Source organism: Manis pentadactyla, chromosome 3 (genome assembly GCF_030020395.1).
Source record: "Manis pentadactyla isolate mManPen7 chromosome 3, mManPen7.hap1, whole genome shotgun sequence".
Lineage (NCBI taxonomy): Eukaryota > Metazoa > Chordata > Mammalia > Pholidota > Manidae > Manis > Manis pentadactyla.
Genome location: NC_080021.1, coordinates 95,211,623 through 95,226,510, shown reverse-complemented (window position 1 = coordinate 95,226,510; position 14,888 = coordinate 95,211,623). Strand labels below are relative to the sequence as shown.

Sequence of the window (14,888 nt, the reverse complement as noted above, 5' to 3'; positions counted from 1 at the left end):
CCAGAGCCAGTTCCTCACCTTTCTGGACACACATTTAGCCCACACTCCCTATCTCTCTGCTGTGCAGCTGAGTTCTGGCCAACGGAAAGCGAGCAATATGCTGTTTCCAGGCTGGACCCACACAACCTGCCATGTTTGATACTCCCTGCTGTTTTTCCTTTTGCCAGCTAGACCCAACCAGAGAAGTCTTGGAAGTCTTTGCTGAAGACCATCCAGCCACAGGAGTGAAAAAGCCTAGGTCTCTGAATCAATACCTGGAGGAGAGCCACTCCTATACTGTGTCCCCCCAGATTCATATGCTGAGGTCTTAACCCCCAGTACCTCAGAGAAGGACCTTGTCTGAGATAGGTTCTTTATGGAGGCAATCAAGTTAAAGTGAAGTCATCAGGGTCAGCCCTATCCCAAGGTGACTGGTGTGCTTACAGAAAGAGGAGCTGGACGCAGCACAGAGGGAAGACCTTGTGAGGTCCTGGAGAGCAGAGGGCGTCTACAAGTCCTGACCCAGACGTTTCCCTCCCAGGCCTCCGAAGGAACCCACCTTACTGACATCTCACTTTTGGTCCTCTAGCCTCTGGAAGAGTGAGCCAATACATGTCTGTTGTTTAAGTCACTGAGTTGTGGTACTTTGTGACAGCAGTTCCAATCAGCTAACCCAGCCACCCACCTAACATGAACACCATTTTGGAATTTACAGAAGTGACAAATAAATAGTCTATTTTGTATCATCTGTCATACATTCTGGGGTTGTTGTTACAGAAACCAAGAATCTGCATGAGCATGGCCTTGTGCCTAGCCTGGGGCCAGCAGCTGTGCGCCCAGAGCCGAGGGCCGGAGCCAGAGCTGGTGAGTGGGGGAGTGAGGAGCAGACCCCCAGGCCAAGGCAGGGAGGGCGTGGATGGACACCCCCCTCTCACCTGAGCCGCATGGCCCAGGCACGCTTGATAGGTTCTCCAGCCAGGACATCAAACAAAGTGTTCACTGATGAGAGCCCTTGTTTCAGCAGACATCTCTGCCATCCTGGGAGGGAGGCAAGACTACAGAGTCAGAGACAAAGTGGGTCCAAAAGCCTTGAGGCAGACAGAGCAAGGAGTCTGGGTGGGGTGGGGAAAGGAGAGCTTTTCACTTAGAATTTTATATAAGAAATTTAAGAATGTTTGTCTATTATATATATTATAATTATTTTCAGTTTACTACATGTCATTCCATTTTGTGTGCTGTGTAGTCACCACTCATCTTTTCCTTTATGGTCTTGGTTTTGGTATCATTCACTATAATTCACGAAGGTTGACATTAAAGTACATAATTCCATCAGGTAGAAGGTGCCACTCCGTTTAGTGGCCATGTACCCTGAGCGCAGTACTGAATTAACTGAAGCTTCACAAGTTCCTTCTTTACTTGTCTGAGGAAATATTCAGTGCCAATGTTCTATGACTCCATTCTGGGAAAAAAAGCAAGTGATACCAACCAATAATAATAATTTGGGATGGAATGTTTAGGAACAATGTGGGTTCATTATGTTTTCTGCCAGGTCCAAAACATAGAGAACCTCTTTGGTTACAGGGCCAAAATGTACCTCCTTTCATCGAAGTCCTTGAGTGATCTGAAGGTGACAGTTGGGAATGGCGGTTAAATTATTCATCATGACAGAAATAATTATCTCCATGCAGGAGACAGAGGCCCAAATGCCTTTTAGGAAGCCAACTTGAGAAATGCTCCCCAGTGATCACGAATGTAGTAAGTTGTGTCCCAGGGCCTACTCAGGAGCTCTGATTTCTTTCAGCATGTGCAGACCATGCCCTGTGCTGACAAATGTCTGATGAACAAAATTAAGAAGAGGTTTGGCTGCAGCATTAATCCCTCCCTGGAGCCTTTCAGTTTCTGGATTTCTAGGTCGATTATCTTTTCAGGTCGTATTTTCCTTCTTCCATCTCATTCTTTATCATTTGTGGTCAAACGGATATGAAGGTTTTCCACCACAATGTGGTCAGAGCCTAAATAACTGGCTCCTTCCTGAGAGTCCTATGACCCTAACAATTATTACCCCATATGTCTCAACACAGCTTTGAAAGCCCTGCTGATATCTCAGCACCTTCCCCTTCAAAGGTTCAGACTTTGTTTCAAAACAGAGCTATAAGCTACAGTAGGAAAAAAGTGGCAAAAATGTTTTAATTCAAACAGGTATATGACCTGTGGGGGTGCTGGGAGCCTTCTTGTTCATTTGTAGTTCCCTGGTGCACATTTTGGCGGTGGGGGTGTAGATGCGGGTGGGGCATGGAGGTGGAGAGTTGTGTATGGATGTGGAAAGCCAGGTTTTTTTTTGAAGCCGAGTGATGTAGGTAACAAAATAGTGGGTGCTGTTATTGTTATTTTATAGTTGAGCAACCTGAGACCCAGAATTCCTACATGACTTTCTCCAAGTTGGAAAGCTAGTAAGTAGTGGAGTTCAGAATGAAAGTTGGGTATTTGGACTCAAAAATGCCAATCACTGAGCCTTCCTGAGAATTCAACTGATTCATGAGGCATAAATATTGGGTTGTGATTGACATAGCTATTAAATACAACTCAGATGATGGATCATATGATCTGTTATTATCCCTGTACTTGGTCATTATCACAGCTGGATATATATTTTAAGGCTAAATTATATATGTATATATAAAATTAGCTGGGTTAATTCAGAGGAGCAAAATACATTTATTTTCTGACCTGGTGGGGAGACATCTGACATAGCCCCATTTGATATTTGGGCTTTAACAGGTTATAAAAGAAAGGAAGGATAGAAAAGCAGTGAATGGTTGTGTATGTTCTAAGAATTTCAGTTTTACAACTTTTTTATGGCAAGAAGAAAAAAGAAAATATAGAAAATAAAGCATTAGAGATGTGTAGAAATTATGTGGAGCCAACACAAAGCAGAGCAAACATTGGTCCCAGTCTTATTTTTGGTTTAATATTTAAAAAGATATTTGCATTAATACTGATGCCAAAAAGATAAGAATGATCAGCAAAGACCTGAACATGTCTGCAGACTTGAACTCTTGCAGGCTCCCTGTTGAGAGAAAATGCTCACGGTGGCCCTGTTTTGGTGCTTCGTCCCACCCCTGCAGTGGGAGGGACCCTGGGTCAGTCTACCCCTTCAGGGAGGGTTTATCCTCGGCAGAATGAAGAGTTGAGCTATAGGTGCTCTAAAGCCTCCTGAACTCCATGTTCTTAAGGCTCTATGATTTGTATAATTGAGTAAAATAAATTGCATGACAAAGTAGAGATTGATAAAGACAAAAGATTTATTGTTCACAAACCACTGATAGCAAGAAAGAATGAAAACCACCAGCTTGAATTACCACGAGGCCCTGGGGGAATTATAACCTGCAAATCCAATCAAAATGTCCTCTGTGATGGTAATCACCTCGATGTTTTGAACCTTCATAAACTTTAGGTTCAATCCTTCTTCACATTTTCTCTTTTTCCTTTTCCAAGAGGCAAAGATTCTTCTCTTAACCATTTCTATGTTCTCATGAATATTACAGAAACATTCCTGGGTCTGCCATTTGAAAGGAAATATAATATTTAGATATTATTCAGAAGTGCCTAAAGTGTGCAAGCATAGGAAAATTTTCATGCGTGGATTGTCATCGTTTATTCATCTTATAGGAAGAAAAAAGAAAAAAATCTACAATAGTGAAGAGTATTAAGTGGAAAAATATATTTAGGCAGGGTTGTTCTGTGTGTTTTTTACTGCCAACTTCGCCTTTATGGATTTCTGAGAAGACAAGGCAAATAGAGAAATCATGGCAGTATTTCAACTGTGTGGGAAAAAAGAAGGCAGAGATTCGTATGAGTATACGTCCAGCACATTGTGTGAAATCTGGATTTTTCCTTTGCATTCTGGGACCAGGACCCAACTGCCTCTTCCAAACCCCTGAACTTTTGGAAGGTAACTGTATTAATGAAGCCAGAATGAAGGGGAGGCAGGACTTCATCTTTGTCCCATCCAGTGATCTGCAGGTCATCACATTTGTAAGACCTGCAATTTGATTGAAGTTTCTGTGACATTGACCCAGATACTCTGGTTCATAAAAATACTAAATCTTTTAATGAAACACAAAATTAAGTTAATATGATTTATGTCACCCATCACCCAGTGGGCTGATGCTTTGTAGTGATTTGATTAAAGGAAGATTATGAAAGAGCGGCAACCCTTACTCATTTGCATTTGGTTCAAAGGAAATGTCCCAAACGGAACTAAATAGGCATTTAAGTACAAGAAAAAGATTTTTTCTTTTTATGAAGCTTAAACATGAAACAACTTGCCAATCATTGTACGACATTATTTTAGAACTAGAAAGTGAATTTGGCATGAAAAAAATTCCAAACTGATCATGTTAATTATGTTTCTCTGAACAAGGAAATTTAATAATCTCCATCCCCCAGTGCATCAGTCTCAAATATGGTACTTGAAATTATTCCTGTCTTATGGTGTCGAGTGGTGCACATTTTAAACACATGTTTTTTTTTCTCCTCAAAGAAAGAAAAGGACAGAAACTAGCATTCATGGTGTCCTCTGTCATTTTACTATTATCCTCATTTTGTAGGTAAGGAAGTTGAAGCTGAGTGAGTCAAGTCTTAATACTGAGAAGAGGTGAAACAAATTTAAATCCACACCTGTCCGCAAAGCCCACCCCTTTCCACCTCACCATGTTGCCTTCCCTTCTTCTCTTCACATCTTGAGCAAAGGATATTTCATCTAATATCCTCTGCAACTCCAGAAATGGCACATTTTGCAGAAAATGCCAGTCTGGTTAATTTTCTATACATTACTTCCTTGGACATTATTACAGGTTTACTAAAAAAACAGTTCCCCTCTGGTCGAGCTAGGTATAATTTTCACATGATTCTATAATTTCACATACCCAGTGAGAGCAAGCATCCAGGGAGAACATGAAAATCTCACCATGTTATTTGCAAATCACTGGCATGCTCAGATCATGGGCTGGTTGGTGGTAACTGTTTGCAAGAAGCCTATAGATCTCTGTGTAGTTATTTACTTAATCAAGCTTTCAGGTGTGTGGGAAGAGCTGACGAAAGAAGTCTGAGAAACTGTAGAAGAAATGCTAATAAAGTATTAGAGCAAAGATCACACAAATTAGCAGACCAAAATGAGATACCATAGTGATGAGGAAAAGTGGTGAATGTAGAAGATGAAAGTGATTGGACATGAGAACAAATCACATAAATGTCCTAGGTATAACCAGTCAACAAGCTGACATCAAAATGGAAGAGCAGCCCATAAGAAATATGCCAGAACTCTGACGTGGCAGGAAGTTGGATATTATTCTCATATGGTTCAGACCTCTCATTCCATGTGATACAAATATGTTTTACTAAGTGTTTTTAGTAAAAAAAACACTTGACTAAAAAGAGATCTAAGTCTTTTGAATAATTATCAACAGATTTCAGGGGCAGACATTTGACACAATCTTTCTTGCATCTTACAAACCTCTATTTACATATAAAAATCTATCCTTTCAATAGTTCAGTGATTGGACTTTTAAAAGTATTTTATCTAAGAAAGGTAGCATTGCTAATTGTGTTTATAATTAATAAAACATGGAAATATATACAAATGCTAGTATTTTAGTGTGGATTAAGCTCTGCTGTAAGGTGTATGTTGTGCTGAATTCTGCTGGCATGGTAATAAATTCATATCAAAATCAAAATCACAAATGAGATCAAGGCTCTTCAATATGGGATCCCTGGAGCCTAATTTAGTGTCTGGCACATAGATGGTGCTCAGGGATTATTTGTTGAATGAATGAAAGAATAAGGCAAAAAGAAAAGTGACAAAGCCTAATATTGTTAGCTTATAATATTAAAAGAGCAAGATCTTCACAAATAAGCCCCAGTCTCAATTCATTTACAGTACATGGCTTTGGACAATGAACCTACTGCATCCTTTAAGAAAGAGATACATGCAGAAGAAGCAGGTGGAGAAGGTCCATGGCAGGAGACTGCTGCGCACGCTCAGGCCCTGCATTAGGAGACCGCCGTGTTAGCTGCGGGAGGCGCCATCTTACCTACAAAGCTTGCATTATAACAGTTTGCTTGTAATTCCTCCACCTGCTGTTAAATTTGCAAATAGCTTTGGATGAAATGATATTTTGGTAATCGTCACTGGCAAAATGACTGTGAGGTATAAATCAATAATATTTATGGCTACAAATGTAACCAAACTAAAGGTCTTCTTTAATTCAATGAAATCTAGGTCCAATAATAAATAGTAGAGGCTCCTACTAAAAGGCTTTTATGAAGAGAATAGTTGCTTTAAATGACTTTGTATCAATCTCAAGAGGGTTCTGAAACTTGGGTAGGATATTAACATTAGTCTGTCATTTTAGTAACACCGACAGACAAATGGCAATGCATAAGTATTGTGTTCTATAAGCGTGATGTTAAAATCCAACGGTGCATCCGCAAATGTCTGAGAAACAGGAACCGTGTGTATGATTGCTCAGTGATGGCCATGCAGCCCCAGGAGCAGGGGACCTTCCTTTCGTTTGTGGCTATCTGCTCACAGAGACTGTTAGCTTCTTAGCAACCTCAGCAAGGCTGCCTGGATGCTTCCCGTGGAGGGAATTTGGAAGCAAGTGAAGTTCAAGTACTTGATTAGGGTTTGCAGAAAGGGGAGGAGAATGTTGGTGCCTCGACTTCTAAGTGTTTGTGCCCTTCTGGTAGCCATTGTGCTTTAAGAGAAGGAAATGGGTTTTTATGAGAATCCAGTTGAAGGTAATGGCCTGGAGACAGCAGCAGTGAGGGAATAAGAGAATAAGGGCAATCAGAGTTCAGGTTTTTAGTTTATTGTGGACAGGACACTTAACATGGTATTTACCCTCAACACATTTTTAAGGGAACACTTTTAATACATTACTGGTGTCTGTAGCACAATGTCATACCGCAGATCTCTAGAGCATATTCATCCTGTTTGACTGAGGTTTTATACCTGTTGATTAGTAACCTGCCATTTCTCCCTGCCCCCAGCCTCTTGCAACCACCGTTTCACTCTATGAAATTTCAATTCTATGAACTTGACTAGTTTAGATTCCTCAGCTAAGTGGAATTGTGCAGTATTTGTCTTTCTGTAACTGGCTCATTTCACTTAGCATAATGTCCTCAAGGACCATCTGTGTTGTGACAATGGCAGGATTTCCTTCTTCTTTAAGGGCTGAATGTATGTTTATATATCACAGTTCCTTTGTCCATTCATCTATAGGTGGACATTCAGGGTGTTTCCACATCTTGGTTATTGTGAATAGTGCTGCAATGAACATAGGAGCACAAAGTGAAAATCTTTGAGTTACTGCACTTCTAAGCTCCTTCCTGCTCCTGAAGTCCTCCCATCAGCATGGAATCAAGCATGCAGCAGTTCCAAGCATTGAATTTTGTGCATTGGGAAGCATCGATAGTCTGCATACCACAGATTTAGTTCACTAATGTTCTGGGCAAAGTTTCCATGCAATTTTGTTACTCGTTAAGTAAGTAACACAAACAAAGCCAACAGAATCCAACCCCGGTAAACTGGTATTTTAAGCACCACAGGCTGATGAAAACCTATTCGGTGACAGGAAGTACCCAGGGCCCATCAGGGAGTTCAGAGGGCCTTGGCACACTTGGGTGTCTGTTGCACATCATGCCGCCACATCACTTCAGGCTCCCAGAGGAAGGGATGCCCAGGGAGCAGACAGAAGCACCAGCTTCCATTTCCAGCAAGCCTTTGTTTTAGCAAGTGGTCCATAAGGGATTGATGAGCACTCTCTAAGGAAACTGACAAATGGTTCCTTGGGGAGGAAGGAATCTAAAGAAACAGTTTTTCTTCCCTTCCCTGGTAGCTAGGGAGTGAAGGCTGAATTACTTTTCTGACTTGATTCACTGCCACTGAGAAGCTGGTTAAGGGCCCCATGTCTAAACGTTTGTTTGATGTCCTATGGCCGTAGAAGGATGGTAAGAAAGGACGCAGAGCTACAGCTCCATTTTCTTCGCCTTGAAGTGCACATACTTCATTAGAGATGACATGATGCCATGCCCATTTGCTGGTAGTGGCACCCTGTCTTGTCTGTCAAAACCTGCAGCGTTCTCTGGGGCTGGCTCACCAGCCTTTTACCTGTGATATATAGACCCTCTTCTGATTATGTTCTTTAGAAAAAAACTCACACAAATGACCCATAACCTGAGGGAAAGCTCCCCTCTGCTCTCAAAAGCAGGGAGCACACTCCGCTCTCTAGGAGACCTCGGCCCCAGCCCGCATCACCTGCTGCAGCATGGGAGACAAATCGCTGTGGTTTCTGAAACAGTTGGCAGCCACTGTGCACAGCAGATAGGAGAGGAGGAGCCTGGCTCATGTGGGCTAGACTGGCACAGGTGTTGCTGGAGGCCAGGAGCCAAAAGACCTGGTTTCAAACACTAACTAACTGCCCTACAAGGAAGCAGGGTCCTTTTGCCTCTTTCAGCCTTGGTGTCCATCTCTAATGAAGATATTATTATGGACTTAGATTTTCTAGAAAGATTGAAAGAGAAATGACAAGCCAAAAATGGTGTATAAACTGAAAACATCTAGTCAGAAGATTTTTATTGCTATTTTATCCTCATGATCCTCATTTGGCATGCAGGTGGTGATACTGCATTCATCATGTTTTTAAATTGTTCTGTATTTGGTGATGCTCTGACATCTGGGCCGTTGTGGACAGGGGCAAAGGACTGCCCCTGCCTGTTTAGCTGACTCCTGGAGAGAGTAACAGCCTTGTCCAGGAGGGTGCCTTTGATACGCAAGCCAACCAGTGCAAGCCCCTATCCCCACCTGCCTCCTTTTACCAGGCACCTGCAGCTGGGGACAATACTCCCCTGCCCTAAATTACCCCAGGGCCAGGAACAGGATAAGTAGGGGCCACGCCAAGGCCTGCTGAAATTATTCAAGTGATGCAATCCCAAACCTGCCCAGCTTGCTCGCTTTGCCTGGTCCATTCCTTCCTCTGAAAGGCCCCTGCCCACACTTCCTCGTCGCCCCCCCTGCCTCCAGGCTGGCCCTGGTGCCTCGCTGAGTGGCCCTGCCTGGCGTGCTGTGCCTTCAGTTTCTAGGGATCTGTGCTGTAAACTTCCTTCTTCATGATGATCATTTCTGTGTCTGTCTTAACATACTGATGAAAACAAGCCCTAGGCACATTTTAAAATGTACCCAAGGAAAGCATTTTTTGTAATGAAGGAATCCATGGAAGAGAAAAGGCAGCGGCCGTGAGTTTGGCAGTCGCTTCACCTCTCCAGACAGCAGGTTGGGGCAGGTGCAGATTACATGCTGTGCTGCCCAGTGGCGTCTGCTGGGAGCTTTGGGAAACTGCAGGTGCCTGGGCCCCTTTTCAGAGCAGGCACTTTAGCACTTCTTGGGGTTTCGTTTTTACTAAATCCCCCTCCCATTAATTTAATGCTCACCAGGACTGAGAACTACCAGTGTGGATCACCTGTGAATTTTTCTCAAGCTTTAAAATATTTTTCTAAGTAAATCCTGGGGGATCATGCCAGAAAAAATAAGTATTTGAGAAAGATGGATTTAGAAAACTCCAAAATACTTGATCTTACAGATTGATCCCTGTTGGTGCACGGAATAAATTTACCTTACTATTAAATAAAGTGGAAGGAGGCAAGGTTTTTCCCCATGTCTGATCTGATGAGAAAATTGCCACGCCCATTAAGTTAGGATGGTGACATGTGATAATACGGCCTTTTGGGTTTTCACTTTGACCTCGAGTTGTTTGATAGAAGGATCAGCTTTAGGGATATATAGTTCAGCAACCTATATCTGGCCCTGGAGGCTGTTGAGATAGTTTATGTAATTATTTTACTCATGAGGGAAAAATTAATTGCATCTTCCTCACCAATTTCTCAGTGCTATAGCTTCATTGGAAAAAAAAAAACAGAAAATTCCCCCTAGAAAACCTAGTTTTAAGTTAAAATATATAAGGCTGTACATAGCTTTATTCATCCAGAGGCAGGGGGATGTGGAGGTAAAAATCAGCAGGCTGCAGGCAGGAATCTCACTCTTGTCTTGTAGTGCACAGGCCGGCGGTATGATCTTGGACACACTCTTTTTCATAATCGCATATGCCTCTTGGGCACAAGTAATGAAAACGAATGAGATAGTGCCGTTGGAGAGATTCGAGGTCCTTAGGAAAGCATACCAGAAAACAAACACACTCATGCACTGTGTCTCACATAGACCTTATCAGTTGAACAAACAGGAAATTATAACCAAAAAAGATTATAATCCTATCCCACCCAATATCTTTAAGAACAAGCCATTTTACCTCCGCAGAGTTGCTGAAAGACACACTGCTAACATCCCTGACAGTTTGCAATTGGAAAAGGATGTTTCGTTTCCTGTAGCCGGAGCAACTCGAGCTCCATGTGTTCCGTGGGAATGACCGCATGCGGGGCTCAGGGAAGGCCTCAGACATGTTTTCAAATGTTTGGACTCCATCAAGTCCCAGTTGTGTATTCTCTTCCCTACTAATCGCTGTGGTGTTTAATTGTTAAAGCCATGTGTGTTTCAAGGGAAATGGAATCCATATGTTTCTGATTTGTTTGCACTGAGCTCATCAACTTGTTGTTTTGTAAGAGCTGTCTGCTGTCCAGAAATAATCCCTTGTGCCTCTTCATACACCATCCTATGCTTTTCAACATCTTTAAAACAGGAAGCAAAACCCACTCTCCATAGGACTACGATTGCCCCCATTCCACCATAGCCTTTTCATGATAAAAGTTTCCCTTCTTGTTTGGGAGCCAGACAAGAATGTATCTTACAAAAGGGCTTCCCAAAGTAGGTTCTACAGAGATAACAATGTAAAGACTGAATTAAACAGAATGAAGTAAGTTTCTTTCATTGATTTTTTGAGACCGTAAATAGTTAAATAGGCAAAGGTCCTAAGTTTTTGCATTTATTCATTCAACAAATATTTAATGAGTACCTATTAAGTACCAAGGCCTAATTATAGATGCCATATTGCCATGAAAAATGGGGGATCTCCTGCACATCCTTAGGTCATAGAAGCCAGTACTCTGACAGTCACTCCAGGCAATACTCATTCATGGGAGCTACAAAATGTAAGCACAGCTAACCTGAGTCCTCTGAGCATGTGCTCAGATTGGAGGCTATGATCCCAACCTGTAAGTCTCCATCTTAGGATGTATTCTAGGGAGAGAGGGAAAAAATAAACAATTAAACAAGTGGGTTATCAGTGCGGCAGAGGAAGAGAAGCTGTGGAGCTGTGACTGGGCTGGGGGCTTCTCTTCTGTTGTGTAAAGGAGGTGACATGAATAGTGTCAGAAAAATGGCACCAGTAGGAGAGACATAGAGTTACGAGAGGAGGTTTATTATAGGAGTTGCCTCATGAAGCTGTGGAGGCCCCGGAGTCCCACAGTCTGTCACCTGCACACTGGAGACCCAGGGGAGCCAGTGGTCTAAGTCAGTGAGTCCCAAGGCCCGGGAACCAGGGTGAGGGGTAAGTAAGGTGTAAGCAGAGAGACTGGAAAGTATGTATAGCTGTCACCAGCTCAGGGAAGTGACTGTTTTAATTTGCAGCAGCCCAGAACACAAGGGCCAGGTGGGATGAAGAGGGGGAGCGGGAAGCAGGGGTTGGCCTGGGGCGTGCCCTTAGCTCCTCAGCGGCACTGTTTGAGTGGGAGCCACATCCAAAATGGATACGGCTGCTGGTGGAGAAGGGGCAACGGCTCAGCCCGCTCCAAGCTGAGCCAAGTGTCCTGCTGAGGGGAAGAGGCCTGAGGATTCGAACGGACCGATGGGCCTTAGGCAGGACAGAGAAAGGCTGACTGCAGCAGCCACCAGGGTAAGTGGGGCTTGGCCAGTTTGTCAATGGCTATCCTTTCTCTGCTATCAAAAACAGAGGATCTGTTTTTCACTGATCCACCTGCCCAAGTCTACATCATTACAAAGGTGGGATGATTCCTTATAGTCTAATGTACTCATAATGTTCAACTCCTAGTTGCTTCAGCCCATTTCACTCAGAAAGCACAAATACAGAATAGTCTTCCCACCAATATGCTGAGAAGCCCAAATATAGCCAGTGCAGTTACCCAAAACCACACCTGGTAGACATCTTATGCTGAACTCTCATTGTGTCCAGGCCAGACCATTATGATAGCCTTCTTTTGATAATATCCCTCATCACAGAATCTTGTTCCTCTTTTCCAACTGAGCATATTCTGACCTATTATTATTTCTGCATTTATCTTATTTTTACTACTAATTCTGGCTTTCTTAAAAATTGAGAATTCACAGTTTATCCTCACTTCACCACAGCCAGCACCTCACCCCATTTCTGGCCTGTTAACATATTGGTTAACATTTCCCAAACTTCCATGCACAAGGCATTGGCCTGGACTTTACCTGTATTAACACCTTTGATCTGCACTACAATGATACGGTTACCACTCGCAGGTCACAGGGGAGAAAGCTAAAGAACACAGAGGTTTCCACACCAAATTAAAGAGCAGAAAGAAGTTTGGACTCAAACAATTTGATTTTACAACCCATTTTCTCAGGTAATATGCAATATTGCCTCTCTGGTTGGTTCTCCTTTAAAGACATTTTTGTTGAATAAGGGTTTTATTGAATGGACTAAATTAAATCAAGGGAGGAGAGCTTTTTCAATAGATAACAATTATCTACCCATAGAGGAATTTTGCCTGGTATATAGGAAATAAATCAGCACTATTTTTAACATGGCCTTCATACTCTGTTCGTGCTCATTAAGCGTGTGAGTTGCTTTTCCTCAAGGCTTGCAAATTTATACTATTTACTTTAAGACAATCACCAAACATTGCCTCTGTGTCTGTTATCAGACTTCATTCTTATTTTATTTTAGCCTATTTGATTCTATTTTACTTCATTGGTATATATAGTCTCTCTTAAGGGGCCTGAGAAGGTTTAACCAGTAAAGCATTAAAGAAGCCCCAGATGACAGTTACCAAAGGATAAAAGAGCGATTCTACCCAGAGAAACCTACTCTAAACTAAGCTTTCAGACGTGATGTGCTAGTGGGCAACAGAGATGTGGGTACATGTGTGAATATGCTTTTGTTGCTTTTGCACTTGCTCCAATGCTCTGTGTGATATCTGGTCTGACAAATTACACAGATGTGGGACTAATGGTAAAAGGAGAGAGAAATGCCATTTACAATCCTGACAGTTACCAAATCCCACCATGTGGGGCCTGTCGAAAGAAATGCAATACCATGGACATACAAAAAATCTGTGCACTGTTTGAACTCCAGGATTTCACCCCATCATTAAACACCCTCAGCAGCGCCAACTGGACCATTTGCAATTCTGATAAGAAGCAGAGCAGAAGAGTGTCAGGACTAATGGGACAGGGCCTGCCACCCCACCCCCATCCCCCACCCCCCTGTCTTCTCTGAGCGTGTTTGCCTGAGGGAGACATCTGCTCCTGTAGCTTGCTGGGAGCTTCGTGAGCACAGCTCAGTGTGCAGTTATCGAATCTGAGCGCACATCCAGAGGAAATCAGTAGACCAGAAAGCCTTGTTCAGGGCTAGGGGGAAGGCAAGCGATGAGGTCGTGCATCTGCTTCCCAGGCAGACAGGACCAGATGAGTGTCTGTGTGCAGTGGGGGTGACATGCTCTCATCTCACCAGCGATGTGTTTTCTAGTTTGGGCTTGAATTTCCAACTGTGTTTGTCATCCCCCAAGAGAACATATTTTTAAAAACTTCAAGTTCTTAAAGCATGTCATTTTTATAATGGGCATCCTATCTCAAAAACTTTCATTTTAAAAACGCTCAGGGTATATTTTCCCAAACTGGGGCTTTCAGGATAGCGTTTGCTTACAAACTCTAATTCGCTATCTAAATTTCAAAATCCCACAGGATGCGTCCAGTGAAAAGGAAACAAATATTAACTTTAAACGCACTTTGTAAATAAGGCTGAGTTCACCCTACCTCAGAAGCATGTAATTTCCATCTCCAGACTGGCTTGGGGCAATCCCACAACGCCACTGACCATCCATCAGAGTTCAGTGACAGTTCAGAAAGCAGGGCACCTGGTCATCTGGGGTTTCAGAGATCTATTTTTAGTCTCAATATAATATGCACAGCACTAAAATTTGCATATTAGATTTGTCTGAATAATAAAATAATGAGTGATTATAATGAGCAGTGAATAACAGTTACCATTAATAATTACAGCTATTACTAAATTGGTTTTATCACTGCCCACCTCACATTTACACCTAATATAGAAATATGGTAAGGTTAGATTCCAGAGGTGAGTAATAATGATGATAGCACAGCAAAATCTTTGAGGGACCTCATTTTTCCTTGGGGTAGATATCCTGCTGCTCAAATAACAGCCATAAGCATCTTGTCCTATAGGGCACTGTTTTCTCCCATGTAGAAACAGCCTAATATGACAGTTAGCTCTGCCCTCTGCTACCAATATTCTTAAAGGTATTTTCCTCTTTTCAACAAGTAATTAAAACCCCATTTGAGGAACCTAGCTTACATACAAGGGAATTTACTGCAGAAAAATTGTCCCAATACCCACCCCTTCAAAAAATAAAAAGAAGAAAGAGAGCATGGAAGAGAAAGCAAAAAGAAAGAAAGGAAGAATAACATGTTCATCCTGAGACTGCAGGTGTCATAAATGCCAGCGTGTTTATGCTTTCGGATATAGTGTGCCTATTTCAAGAGAATGATTTGAAAAAAAGTAAGTTATAGCTCTATGTATTGATGAAAAGGATACAGATAATATTTTTAAGTAGAACTATCAGCAAGTTTCACAGTAGGTAATCTATGTTATATCCCATTTTTTGTTGGAAAT

The 14,888-nt window shown here is 42.2% G+C and overlaps 1 long non-coding RNA gene across 2 annotated transcripts in view; it reads right to left on the bottom strand.

Moving 5' to 3' along the window:
- Positions 1–3,285: 3,285 nt before the first annotated feature.
- The window catches only part of LOC118923836 (uncharacterized), a 113,504-nt gene continuing 101,901 nt past the window's right edge, over positions 3,286–14,888 (bottom strand). The window contains exon 5 of one of the 2 annotated variants that reach the window (XR_008996343.1): positions 3,286–3,538. This is a non-coding gene — a long non-coding RNA (uncharacterized LOC118923836). Of the gene's footprint in view, positions 3,539–11,154; positions 11,228–14,888 lie in introns of those variants that run through there. The other variant, XR_005029347.2, reaches the window with a different exon arrangement.